The sequence below is a fragment of the Balaenoptera acutorostrata genome, chromosome 1, assembly GCF_949987535.1.
Source record: "Balaenoptera acutorostrata chromosome 1, mBalAcu1.1, whole genome shotgun sequence".
NCBI lineage: Eukaryota > Metazoa > Chordata > Mammalia > Artiodactyla > Balaenopteridae > Balaenoptera > Balaenoptera acutorostrata.
In genome coordinates this window covers 115,807,929-115,820,762 of record NC_080064.1, presented here as the reverse complement: position 1 = coordinate 115,820,762, position 12,834 = coordinate 115,807,929, and the positions used below count along the sequence as shown (strand labels likewise).

Sequence of the window (12,834 nt, the reverse complement as noted above, 5' to 3'; positions counted from 1 at the left end):
TGCCAATACACTAATATTAGTAGCAAAAGTAAGAGGCATACACATTGGAAGGCAAGATTTAAAATATATTATTCATTCTTTATTCATTCCCACCACACTTATTTGGCACTTGCTTGTTTGTTATTGTGTTATGAACTATGCAGCCTCTATTCTTGATTATATCATTCATGTGGTATAGTTTGAAGTACATGAATATGAATTAATTAGGAAGATTCAAGATAAACAACCAAAACAGTGACATCCTTGAATATTATCAAATATTAGTTTGAGATTATAGCAAAGAAATGCCATCTAAAATAGCCATAAAAGTGAAAAAATAGGAGTGCTAAAAATGTTTTTTGACTTATAAAAGGAAATCTATAAAACTGTACAAAGAAAACTTCAATGAATGAAGACATGTCATTAGTCTGGATAGGAACACTAAGGTAGAAGTGTTATAATGATGTCAGTTCTCCCCAAGTTGATTTATAGATTCCATATAATTTCAATCAAACTACCTGCAGAATTTTCCTGGGAATTCAATAAAATGTTCAAAAACTTATCTGGAAAAATCTATTGGTGAGAGTATCAAAGAATAGATTTTTTTTTAAAAGAGTAACATTGGAAATCTAATTCATATATTTTAAAAATAGATTCTAGAACAATATAAAAAGATGATGTTATGGGTACAAGATATAAATATAGATCAATGGAAAATAATAGAAATCTAGAAATACGTTCAATTACATATTAGCTTAATTTATGGTAAGTAGACATCATCACACAATAGATATTTACAGATTCCACTGTAAATTTAAAGTAAACCAGATAATTAAGAAATAAGTGTATTTTTTTAATTCTCAAAAACATGGAAAATGAATTAAAACTGTATTGGATTTTTATACAGATTATGTCTTCCTAAATATTGAAGTAGTAGAAAATTCAGAGAAGATTTTCTAAAATAAACATTTGATATTTCTGTATTATGATACTAATACAACTATAATAAAAATGAGTATTACCTTTGGAAAATATTTACAGCTAATAAGGCAAAGAGCTGAGATATGGTGTAAAGAATTCATATAAATTGGCAAAAAAACTTGAAAATGTTTTGGGTAAATGGATAAAGATCATGATGATCTACTAAAAGACACTTCCTGCAGCAGCTGCTTACTTGATCATCCGCTTCACAAAAACCATTGTTGATCCCTAAAACCTAGCAGAGTGCCTGGCACATAGCTGCACTCAATTAATATTTCTTGTATGAATGAGTAAATCCATTCAGGAAACACAGATTAAAACATGGCGGTACAGTTTACAGTCAATAAATTTGCAACAGCAACAATAATCCCAGAAGACTACATGCTAGTTTCCCAGAGCGGGAAGATTGAGTGAAGCAAATGCAGTCACATTGCTCCTGACAGCGGAAGTGGTAAAGCATATCTGGAAAGCCAGTTAAAAAATGGCATGTATGTTGACCTAGGAATCCCAGTTCTGGGAATCTAAAGTAAAGGGGTGAGCATGGAGAAGAAAATATGCACCATGATGTTCACTGTATTTATTATAATATGATAATATCAAAGAAATGAAAGCAGAATTCTAAACTGTATCTTAACAAGCACTAAAATTAGGTTAAGATAATACACATACAAGAAAAATGTTTGGAAGGAAATAGTGAAATCTGATGAGCAGTGGAATTGAAAATATATATGGGCAGTTATATTTTTTTAAATATAAATAATATTTAAAACATTTGAAAAATAAGAGTTTCAAACTTCAATTCTGATAGTAGGCTTAGCATTTTTACTCTGATATATCCCTGTTACATTGCAAAACTACATAAATGGTCTTTTTTTATTTAAAAAGGAGAAGTTTGATACCCACTTCTGTGTTCTTAACAATTCTCTCTCTTCCCACTGTCATAGCCCTATCACACTGTATTGTAATTTCTTATCAACTTAACATCTCCTCCATTAGACTGTAATTTTCTTGAGGGTAGGGGCAGTGTCTTATTCTTGGTAACTCTAATATTTAGACCCACTCCTGGCACAGTAAGTATTTACCAAACGCTTGTTGAATAAATGAGTGCGTGAACAAGGAAGTTGCTTCCACTGAGTGCCCTTATAAAGGGACAATCCCCCAGATGAGAACTTGGTGAGATCAGACTTCTGCTAAGCCCTTCTCTGGGCAACAAAGTCAAACCAGAGAGCAGGTTAGGGAGACCAGTGCCGAGGAAAGGGAACGGCTAGACGTCTTTCTCCACTGTCCTTCTTGCCTCTGGGCTATTCCACACTAGCGTCTGGGACCAAAAAAGAGAACTGCTGAGTAGCCAATAGGTCCTGATGATGAACTGCAGGAGTGTCCATCGGCTGTTTGGGTAGGGACAGGGCAACATAGAGAAGGCAAAGAAAGGCAGATAAAGTGTGAGTGTGCAGCTGAGAACGGGATCCCTGTACTGTGCTAATTTCTCATGTCTCTCTCTCTTGCAGTTCCTGGCTGAGGAGAGTCCTGCAAGTTCCTCTTTGTTTCTTCTTCATGGCCTTGGAGTTATAGTGCCTGGCACAGGAGCCTGGGGAAGCTTGTACCAATCCTTCTCCCCACAGCTGCAGGGAAGTGTCCCCCTTTCCCCTAGGCCATCATTCTAGTCCTATCTACCTCTCTGTTCCTGGCACCTTCCTGCTCTGCTCTGCTTGAGAGTTTACCTTCTGACCTCTTCTGCAAAAGGAGGAAGACGCACCTGACAAAGGAAAGGCAAGTAAGGAGACAGTGTCTTCCCCTGGCTGCAGGTGCACGAAGTCTCCTGGGAGCACCCCAGCTGGAAGTCCATTTTAGGAACAGGGAGGCAGCTCGGACAGAAATATTCACAGGAAATGTCTCACCCAAATCTTTGATCCAGGCTCAGAACAAACTCCTGTCATTTCCATCCTTTTTACCTACAAACTCAATATTTCATATTGACCCTGTCTCAACTTGTTATTTCCTGATCTGAGCAAGAGTCAGAGCTGTTTTGGGGTGTGGGAGGAGGAACTGTTTACTCATTTGTCTGATTCATTTCAGGCCCTGATACTCATAAAGAATCATACGAGAAAGTCCCATAACTACCCCAGAGCAATGTGGGCTCCTCACTTCCTTGGCACTAGCCAAGCAAGGGATGAGGGTTTTGGCAGCCAATCCAAACTTAGGGTCTCTTTCTCTTTCTTTCTCTGTCTCTTTCTTTCTCAAGCAGACAGCATGGTTTAGTAGAAAGACTATGGCCTTAAAATTCAGCGAATGAGGTTCAAATCCTATCTTTGCTACATTCTAGCTCTGTGACCATGGGCAAAGTGGTCTGATCCCCCACTGACTTACGTGTTTACAAATAAGACATGATGATAATGACCCCATGGGTATTCGTGAGGATTCAGTGACCTCACGTAAAGGGTATAACTAGGTGCCTGGCGCCCAGTGGAAACTTGATTCATGACAGGTTCCTTCCATCTGCTGCCCAACCAAAAGCTGTGCTCTTTTCCATCCTCCATGGACCACCATCTTCCAAGGAACAGTGGTAACAATGACTTGCAAAGCATCCCTCTACCCAGGAACAGAGAGAGCATGATGAGCCTGTGGAAGAATATGGACTAAAAATTTCATTTCAAATGCTATTTAAGAGACACATGCTGGAAAGCACCAGTGCTGTACCCTGAACTTGAGTCCCAGTGACCCTGTGTACCTGGTAGTCTCTTCAGGTGAGGGAGAGCAGGGTCAGTCTTCAGAAATCATCTGCTCCTGAGTGAAGGGTAAAATTCATGAGGAAAAAGCAAAACTGTCATTGAAGAAACTATGAATGGATAGGTTTTGTGGGGAAAGTGAGTGCAAGATATCAACAGGCACCCAGAGGATGGAAAATCAAGGAGTGAATTGAGTGTCTACTGTCTGTTGCAGACTGGCTGATTCTCCAGGTCCCACACTCTATCTTTGAAGGGGAGAGAGTGATTCTGAGTTGCTGGGGAAGGGAGGGAGGGGAATTTAATGAAATGATTTACTACAAGGATGGGAAAAAACTTGCTGCTTGACATAGAGTATGGACTTGAGGACACGGGGAGGAGGAAGGGTAAGCTGGGATGAAGTGAGAGAGTGGCATGGACATATATACACTACCAAATGTAAAATAGCTAGCTAGTGGGAAACAGCCGCATAGCACAGGGAGATCAGCTCGGTGCTCTGTGACCACCTAAAGGGGTGGGATAGGGAGGGTGGGAGGGAGGCGCAAGAGGGAGGAGATATGGGGGTATACGTATATGTATAGCTGATTCACTTTGTTATAAAGCAGAAACTAACACACCATTGTAAAGCAATTATACTCCAATAAAGATGTTAAAAAAAAAAAAAGAAAACAACTTGCTGCTTTTACAAGGAACTCAAGCTTCAGCATACCAAAAGCGGTCTCCAGATACAATGGCTTATATAATTGCGCTGCTTTCTGAGAAAGGTTATGTATCTCTGTGGCAAAGAACTTCAAACCTTGTAAGCGTCAAAATTCAAGGTAATGACTACACTCCAGGTATAGCAGGGTTGGGTGCAAACAAGGCTCGTCAAGGAGCGGGGAGGCAGAGGGTGTGCTCATCAAGCTTCCCTAGAAAGCCATGGGTAGAAATTATGATACTTCAGTTGTGCCAGGGAGTTGGGTAGTGATTCTATTGACTTGGTTTTGTAAGACTTATTTGATAGTGCTGAGAACATAGATGAGTCTCTCCAGGTGCTCTGAGCCTCGCTGCCCTGGGATTATGTTTGTTCTTCTCTTTAGAGCTGTTCGCACCTCCTGTGCTGACAGCTAACACCGTCTGGCCCACCAAGGAGAGTCTAGTAACCCTAACCTGTGAGACTCCGCTGTCTCCACAGAGTCAGATGCCCAACTTCAATTTCACCTCTTCAGAGATGTGTAGGACCTAGGGTCATGCTGGAGCAGCTCCCCAAAGCTCCAGATCACTGCCAGGTGGAAAGAAGACTCAGGATCTTCCTGGTACAAGGTACAGAAGTGACTTCCTGTGTCTGGAAACAGAGCCAGAGATTCCAAATTTATGTGCAGAGTGAGTTTTGGTGAAAAGGGACACTGGGGCTGGAAAAGGGGAGGTAGGGCAGGGCATTATTCAGACCTTAGTTCCTTCTTTTCCCATAAGATGGGGATGGGGGTCTGTTCCAGAGAGATCCTGAGGCTATCCTGAGCTCCTGTCATTTCTAATAGTGCTTTAGGACTGGAATGGTTACCGAGAGGCTTCAAGAATCATAAAACTTCAGAATGTCCACCACATTCCTCTTAACTTTACCTTTCCTATTGTAATATAATCAGATATATACTGGGTGCCTATTATTATGCTATAGAGGCTTTGCAGGGAGCTGACAGTCAGCTAGAGAGTAGCCTAGTACCAAATCCAATACAATAGGATTTGAGAGAACAGAGAGACCCATTTTATATCGGAGCAATTAGAGAAGATAGTATTGAAGCAGAGGGTCTTCAGGTAGGTCTGAAAAGAATGGAGAGAAGCAGTTTATCGTCTTGCGTGATGTCCCTTCAAAGGAGGGCTATTATTTTCCATTATTCTTCCTAGTTCTCAACACAAGACTTCTACCCATTGTCACCAAGCACAAGCCCAAGGATTTTTCCCTGGTGTTGCCCACCCTGGCCCCCTAGGGGAAATAAGCTCCTGAAATGAGTACATTATGAGATGAGGAACCTCATGTGACTGAAGGCTGAGAAGTGAGAATCTTGCCTCCCACAGAAATATACTCAGGATTGACACCCAGCATCCTCAATTCGTACTCTACAAAGATCTGTCTTTTCTGATCTTGCTCAAAATTTCCAACTCCATCTGCTGTCACTTTTAGAGTGATACCAACCACTTCAGCCTTGATGTTCCCAAGAGTCAAGCCTCACCTGCTGTCTCCTATTCACACAGGAATCCCTGTGTCTTGTGTCTCCATGGAAATTCTGCCCCCAAAGGGCAGGTGATTGAAAGGAAGACACTGGTCCTTGTCTGCTCTGTGTCTGAAGGCACGGGGGACATCACCTCTTCCTGACACAGAGGGGACGTGAAGGAGAGTTTGGGGACAAAAACTTGGCATTTCCAGGGAGCAGAGCTGTAAATCCTTGTTATCACGGAGGGCCAGGCTGGGGGATACTACTCTACAACTGACAACAGCTATGGCCTCATCCAGAGTGAGGCAGTAAATATCACTGTGAGAAGTGAGTTTCACCCACCCACAGTTCAGTCAGAGGTACTCAAACTGGACTCAGGGATCCTTTGGGTCATGAGAACACTTTAAGGTGATCATAGGGACCAGAGTTATGAAGAGATAATTCTTTTCTGACAAAGGCAGACCTTCCAAAATGAATAGCTGCTTTAGGGGAACTACAAATTCGGTAGAAAAAAAATAAGATAGTAAGATGAAAGAGATGAAAGAACACTGATGCTGTCAGCCAGCCGGAGAAAGGCTTCCTGGAATTCATCCTCACAGCTCTGGGGTAAATGCCTCTACAGCTGTGCTGTTCAATACAGTGGCCGCTCATCACATTTGGCTGTTTAGATTTAAATTAATTAAAATAAAAAATTTTCTCTTTTATTCACACTAGTCACATTTCAAGTGCACAACAGCCATATGTGGGTAGTGGCTGCCATACTGAGCAGCACGGAAATAGAGCATTTCCACCATTGCAGGAAGTTCTGTTGGACAGCCCTGATCTAAGGATTAAATCTGGAATGTGGGAACAGAGGCAGGGGTAGGCGGTGAACTGTCAAGAGGAAGAGACCCTCTCTGACAGCCCGCGGTCCCCCTCAGGTCCTGTGTGTCGCCCTGTCCTCACCCTCAGGGCTCCCGGAGCCCAGGCTGTGGTGGGGAATGCGATGGAGCTTCCCTGTGAGGCCCGGAGAGGCTCTCCCCCATCCTGTACTGGTTTTGTCATGAGGATGTCAGCCTGGGGACCAGCTCGGCCCCACTTGGAGGAGGAGCATCCTTCATTCTCTCTCTGACCACAGAACATGCTGGAAACTACTCCGTGAGGCTGACAATGGCCTGGGGGCCCAGCGCAGTGAGGCACTGCTATGTCATTTGTGTGTTGCTTGAGCCGGGGTTACACGCTTCCCTTCCAGAGGAAAGACTCTAAGCGTGCCGGTCAATGAGAAAGGGCATTTGGTTAAGATTGGGGCTCCTCGGGAATTCCCTGGTGGTCCAGTGGTTAAGCCTCCGCACTTTCACTGCCATGGCCCAGGTTCAGTCCCCGGTCAGGCAACTGAGATCCCACAAGCCATGTGCCACAGCCAAAAAAAAAAAAAAAAAATTGGGGTTCCTCAGTGACTCATACTGGAAATAGAGACTACTAGAAATTGTGAAAGTTAGCAGCCAGCCTCACACTAGCCTGAGAGGAGTGGACTACGCTCCAGGTCATTGGACGAATAACTGAACATCCACTTAACCATTTCAAACTAAGGCAAAACTCACTGGGACCCCTGCCCCATCCCCGACCTCACGCCCCCTCCCCCGCAGTATCCGCAGATTTCCAGCCTGAGTCCCAGGCCTCTCTCTTCAGAACCTGCAGAGGACAAGAGCCACCTTCCGGATGCAGTGATGGCGGGGAGGTGGGGGGAGTCACCTGTTGGTTTCCTGGCAACTGCTGCTCTGTTTTTTACTTAAGGTTCCAGAGGAAGTCAGGTTTGTAACTTCTGCTTTTACTCTTTGTTGCTCTATCATTGATTATCACCCAAAATGCTGCTTGGGTACAGCAGGTGGCATACACGTAGTCTGGAAGCTGCCACCCAGTGGGTGAGGCTGTCAGTTAAAGTAATTCAACACTCCAAGAAAGTGCTTTACATATGTGAGTTCAAGTGAGACTGATTGCCCATTTACATTTGTTTATTCAATAGACCTCTGACAAAATAGCTATGGGTTAGAAACAATCTCCATGAAGATGCATAGACAAGAGAAATACAACAGGGAACTAGATTTGAAAAGAAATAATCTGAGTATTCTAAGTACTATAGAATATAATACAATGGGTATATTAAGTACAGTATAACTGGCATATTAATTATATTATAATATACTATATTATGCATAATTATATATGATAATGTATAGTATAATAGAAAGAGCCTTGGATTGGAAGTAAAGAGATGAGTTCTAGCCACAGTTCTGCCACTTGCTGGGTGGGATATATTAAAAACCTACCAAGACAATGATTTTATCTCTCGGACCTTCATTTTCTTTCTCTGAAAATGGGGATATTAATGCATCCTCTCCTTGCCCTCATAGAGGCATTCTGAGGATAACATGAAGTACACAATCATTTTATATAAAATGTCTTACTTCATTTACTCATTTAGTTATACCTCTAATTCATTGCATGAAGGACTTGAGAAAGCTTGTGACAAAAACATTGACAATTAGAGAAGAATGAAGTGCAAGTAGAGAATCAAGGCCCGTGGAAAACATAAATAGATAAAAGTCAGCCACAGCTTGCTTACCTCAGCTTGTACTCACACAGAGACAGGTCCTAGGCTGCCCTCTTGGTAGCAGAAGAGTGCTGGCTACTCCAAGCCTGCCTCTTGTTTAATGCTCAGGATCCAGATGGCTCCTGCAGAAGTCTCAAGGAGAACTTGGGACGAGCCAGCCTGGAGCATGAGTGGCACATGTCCCACCCTTCACAGGAGTAAGGAAGGAGGAGGCAACCTCACCCAAACCTCATGAACCAAGCACAATTGTCATCTAATAGGTGAGGGGTGCCTCCCCCCAGAAGAAGACTTTATTGGATGCACAAAGCCAGCTAAAATCTTGACAGCAGACAATCAGATATCACTACCTTGACTCCAAGAAGTCACTTGTTCCAAAATTAATGTAGGCTAGGTCCTTTACCCACAATGGAATAATCACATTTCCTCTCCCAATTCACCCCGCTTCCATCACCTTTTTCAATTCTTATGCCCTAAGAAGAGCTGTTAATCCCAAGAGAGGCTTTTGATGTTTCTCTCTGGGGAGTCTTTTCACTACTTTTACCTTTTTTAAAAAAGGCTCTTGTAATATTATGCCATAATGCACTTACTAGATGGATTAGGGACGCCCAGCATATTGGTGCCAAGGACAGCACTTCCATCCTTAGGAGCCCTCCAGATATCCAGCAAGCTCACATAAAGACAATGTCAAAATTAGAGAAAATCCTAACACAGGGAAGGAAAAGGACCCCGGCCCTCACTTAATATCCCCAGTCACAAAAGGAGCCTATTGAAATGCCCTGTGCCAAGAGACTGCAGAAGACCTTCAGAGCGAAATGTCCCCATGAAGATACTAACCAGAGGGACAGAAGGGAGCCTGGCACACACCAAACAAGTGGTTGTAGATCTCTATGGCCTTGAAGGGTATTTAGAGTGTTTTAAAGCGCCTTATTTTCAGGACAGAGGAAGGAAGAATATAGACTCCAGCAGGATGAAAACTACCCTACCTGCTAAGGGTACCTGTTAAAGTTCATGTTTATTTCATTTAAATATTCACTTTTTAAACCTTCCAGGCAAGACTGTATATTACTTGTGCAAAGCAAATCAGTGATGGCCAAATAATTAAAATCCTCAAGAATTCAAAACTGTGGGTCCTTTCATTTCAAAATCAAGTACGTCTTTTTTTTTTTTTATAATTTTTTTTTGTTAATTTATTTATTTTTATTATATATTTATTTATTTATTTTTGGCTGTGTTGGGTCTTCGTTTCTGTGCGAGGGCTTTCTCTAGTTGTGGCAAGCGGGGGCCACTCTTCATTGCGGTGCGCGGGCCTCTCACTATCGCGGCCTCTCTTGTTGCGGAGCACAGGCTCCAGACGCACAGGCTCAGCAATTGTGGCTCACGGGCCTAGTTGCTCCGCGGCATGTGGGATCTTCCCAGACCAGGGCTCGAACCCGTGTCCCCTGCATTGGTGGGCAGATTCTCAACCACTGCGCCACCAGGGAAGCCCTCAAGTATGTCTTGAATGTATGCTATAGGATTACCCTGAACTCTGCCTATCTGGGACACAGAACAGAATCACAGCCTCTTAAGACTGGAAGAAACCAAGTCAGAGTCACCACACAGTACAACTCCAGGGGATGCCATTCACATGGTAGTCTACAGAGACAGCATCCCATAGGGTTAAGCAGCATAGCCCTGGAGTCAATAAATCTGGCTGCACAACAGAATCAGCCATAGAATAAACAAATATCTGATCCCAGCCCAGACTTACTGAACCTGAATTTTTGGAAATGAAGATCAAGAAATGGTATTTATTTAATTCCCTGAGTAACTCAAAAGCACAGCCAGGTTTGGGCTAATTCGTAAAACTAACAAAATAATAATAATTTTAAAAATAGTAGCAATATCTTCACCGTGCGTCAAATGCTGTTACCATCACTTTAGCATGCATTGACTAATTTAATCTTCATTTGAGAGGTATTATTATTATTACTGTTTTCCCCATTTCACAAATACAGAAACAAGAGGTACAGGAATGATGAGTAACCTTAAAGTGACCCAACTACAGGCTGGCTGAAGAAGTGTGGCCCCAGAGCTCATGTTTAATGCACTACACTATACTCATAAAGAGCACACCAAGGTCTACAGAAGCTAAGCGATTCGTTTAGGTTACACAGCCAGTAGCCAAATCGCTAAATTTTCCAGGTGTAAAGCACCTGCTGTCTGCCCCTGGGAAGACAGGCATTTCACATTTTTCATTCATTCCACTAACATATATTAAGCACTAATTCAATGCCAGGCACTGTGCCAGGAGCAGGGGGTCACGTAGAATGTGGGATGCTTATTCTGACTGTAAACTTCCCAGCAAGGGGCCTTCCAGACCATCATCTACTGATACGTGAAATGAGTGGACGCCTTTTATGCCAAATCCATCCTAGAGAGAGCTTCCCCTTGGCAAACACTAGTTCTTCTCCTCCTCGCGGGAGCAGGTTCTGGTGCCGACCCCCACAGGTGAGGTCTCTGTGTCTAGTCCATATTTATGTGTTGGTTCATTTATTCAACATCTAGTGTGCAAAGGATGCTGGAACTCTCCTTCTGACTTATTTAACACTCAAAATGGAGAACTTGGAAAATGGCTCAAAAATAGAAATTTGAACGTGCCATGTTCTGCATCCTTCCCTCTTTCTAGCCCTACCTTGCAACACTCCATGCCTTTCTGGGTACCGAATCCTCTGAAACTCTGTCTACACTTTAGCCCCCTGGCCAGCCTTTCTTCTCCTCGTGATTCACTGTCCCAAGAACCGACACATATTTCTGTGCTTTCAGAAACTTTCAGCCCAGGTCTCCCGGGATGCTTCTACTCTAGCTCACCTGCCCCAGCCAGGGACCAGGAGCCCGTGTATAGCAATGGTGAATACTGCTGTTAGGTCAGGGCTCCAGGTGAGGAAAGGTGTAGGGAAAGGGCCAATGAGGTGAGGCTTGTAAGGATGTCCTTGACATCCCAGGTCCTGCTGAGACTCATTTGGGGTTGTCAAGGTAAGTATGAAGCATGTGGTCAGGAAAAGCGTCTGTGTGAGTCCTTGACCACCACCACCTGTCTAATCTTGTCCCCTCTTTCAGTGAATCCAGTGTGTCCATGCATGGTTTATTCCCAGGTCTGGAGCACCCAGCAGGGACAGAAGGGTGCAGGTGAGCTTTGGGGCAATGCTGTTGTCTTCACTGGAGCTGAGGGGGTAAGTGGGCTGCTAGGCACAGCAGAGCTTTCCAGAGCAGCAAAGTCTGTTCCTTGGCACTGATAGCAGTCATCGCCCTGCACATGAGAAGACAACGTGGGTCTCTCCTGATGGCTGAATCTTTCAGAGCCTGCTGCTATTGTGTCTCTTTCCTGTCTTGGGAGAGAGGCTGAAATGCTGGGGGACGGTTTAAGGACTGGGCTGTAAGAGGCTTGCTGTTTTCCACCGCTCGTGATTTTCTAATTTCCTCCCCAGCAGAGCACCTAGAAACACGTCTGGAAGACATGTGGGTCCATGTTCCTGGCTTGTCTCTTCCCAGGACTTATTCTCCCTCAATGAACCACGTAGTTCAATGCATTAGGCACAGTGGACCCTCAACAAAAACAGTGACTTCCTTTCTCTCATGAGCTTTTTCCCCTCAGAATTCCTCCGTTGTCTGTCCTAAAATGGGGAAAGGGCAGCCTCCAGAAGCCTCAGCTGAGCATGAAAGGAGCCTGAGAGGCACCTGCAGTGAGTCAGAACAGGTCCTGCAGGCATGTCTTGACCTTGACTCAGATCACTGGGGTCTTCAGGTGCCCACTAGGATAACCGTGTACTTCTCTCCCAGGACTTCTCAGCCATTATTTCAAGGAAAAGGATTATTTGCCAGGGACTGAGCAAGGAAAGTCAGGGCTAAGAAGTACGCCACGAGGATGCTAGAGAAGGTTATGAGAATATCCAGTCCCCATGACCTGCTTGTGACCCAGACCCTGCGTTTCCTTCAGGGACCAGGAGTTGCTGTTGGAGCCGTCTTTCCAGTTTTCTTCATGCCCTCACCCGGACTATCCCTATACCACCTTGAGGTGGAGCCAGAACAGCGCAGGGGCCCTCAGCCAGGAGACCCAGGTCACAGACAGGACACAAAGGCAAGGGGACCCTTGTGAGTAGGAGCTGCCCACAAATCCCCTGAGGGCCAGCTTTGCAGTCAGCACCTGCACACAGTGAGCAGAAGCCTTGGGCCTCCGTTAGCAAGTCGCAGGGCCCGTGGGGGAGACTTTGAAGAATCCTTGAGTTTAATTGTGAGAGAGAGGGCTCTCGACTTGGCAAGCAGTGGGAGGAGATGTAGACTCAACCACTCACACTGCAAAATTGGTGTCCCTCTCAGAAACTGTGATTCTGCT

General features: G+C 44.1%; 1 pseudogene; it reads left to right on the top strand.

Annotated features, from left to right (window-relative positions):
- The first annotated feature begins 4,413 nt into the window (after nucleotides 1–4,413).
- LOC114236431 (Fc receptor-like protein 2) lies at nucleotides 4,414–7,077 on the top strand (annotated as a pseudogene).
- The last annotated feature ends 5,757 nt before the right edge of the window (nucleotides 7,078–12,834 follow it).